This window comes from Lolium rigidum, chromosome 6, assembly GCF_022539505.1.
Source record: "Lolium rigidum isolate FL_2022 chromosome 6, APGP_CSIRO_Lrig_0.1, whole genome shotgun sequence".
Classification (NCBI taxonomy): Eukaryota; Viridiplantae; Streptophyta; class Magnoliopsida; order Poales; family Poaceae; genus Lolium; species Lolium rigidum.
This window is the reverse complement of record NC_061513.1, coordinates 315,458,380-315,459,915: the sequence shown is the minus strand read 5'-3', so window position 1 is coordinate 315,459,915 and position 1,536 is coordinate 315,458,380. Positions and strand designations below refer to the sequence as shown.

The 1,536-nt window shown below is 34.8% G+C and overlaps 1 non-coding gene across 1 annotated transcript; it reads left to right on the top strand.

The window, feature by feature from the left end:
- The first annotated feature begins 508 nt into the window (after nucleotides 1-508).
- On the top strand, nucleotides 509-612 carry LOC124668878. Its single transcript, XR_006991946.1, has one exon. It is a non-coding gene; the product is annotated as a small nucleolar RNA snoR103 (small nucleolar RNA).
- The last annotated feature ends 924 nt before the right edge of the window (nucleotides 613-1,536 follow it).

The following is a 1,536-nucleotide window of genomic DNA, read 5'->3' as shown; positions in this document are numbered from 1 at the left end:
GAATAAGATTCTTTGCATTATTTCAGAGACTTCTATGGCATTTTGTGCCATGTTATTTCTCCTGAGCTGCCATGCTGGTTTGTTTATACCAAAACGTACCAAGAGATGTTCAAGAAAATTCTAGGTGCAGGTGCTTGGTGACTTAATCGCTGATTCATGTACCTGGGAAGTTGTCATCTTCTTGAAGTAGAGATAAAAGTTCATCTAATTCTAAGTTTGTTTGAATTGTCAAAGGGATCAGGTGCTACATGTCTGCAATGCTATATCTATTTAGTGTTAAATAATATTGGGTAATGGTTACCATCAGTTTAAGAAATATTCATTTCTTTGATTGATCCCGATATCAGAAATGAATATGAGCGAGGAGTGTTAGATGGACTGTAGCATTAGCCGTGAACTGATTTAGCATTCGTGCAACGTAACCCAAATTGCTAATTCATATTACCGATAATTTTATAATAATCAAATTACTTCTAACATCATCTGATTGTAATGTGTGTTTCTCCCACTCAGTAGTGTTTTCTTGTAAATATGGACAAAGAGTAATGTTGGAGGAATTTAAGTGAGTATTCTGTGAGTTCGTACATGCTCATAAATGACTATCACACATGCATTCTTGGAGACTAGAACCAGTCAAAATATGTGTAAATCTGTTCATGAATGCTGGCACTATCTCTATAATGAATTTCATGACATTATTATTTTTTGCTATGAAAAATATCCTTTTATGAATTACGGTCTCACGGAGTGGGGTATGGCGGTGGCAATGGTGGTGGAGTGGGGTGCGGGTGCCGATTGCTGCTTGAATTAAATGGTAAACCATATTTTAGGTTTTTCTTCCGAATTGGCCAGATAAAATGGTAATCAATATGTTTTCTTTTCAAATGATATAGAGTTGAAATTGATCACATGTTTACTACTTGGCCGCTGACTTTCGGGGAAAGGTTGTGAAGATATGCATTGTTTATCTTGTTATTTTGTTCCTGGGATCAGAGGAGCCATTAGTCCTAACTCCTAACCCATATGTTCTGTAGCATCCCAAAAATTCAAAACAAAATAAATGAATTTCACTAGCTCCAAATTTTGGAACCAACAAAAACTTTTATTAAATTAAGTTTGATACATAGTGATCTTGCTTAATTCTTGTGCTATTGCCATGATTGCTTGTTATTAGTATTTGAAATAATCTTAAACCCTAAACCCCACCCCTCTTTTCATCATCCTAGTTAAAATAAAATAAAAGGAAGTTAAATAAGAAAAAGGCATATGTGCCTATGGCTCTAATTATAAATATTTACCCTAGAACTTTCCACTTTGTTTAGAGGTTTGGAAAACCTTCACACACCTTACCTAGTACTTATCAAACCTAATTCAAGTTGTTTCCAAAGAAAATAAAAAGAAACTAAAAATGCCATAGAGGCATATGTGAGTAAAATAGCAAATTTGTGAATTTGAGATCCTTGACCCTAAGACTTGTTGTGAATGGCGGGATCACTCATATATACCATTTTAACACTCAACCACACCATTTGGGTC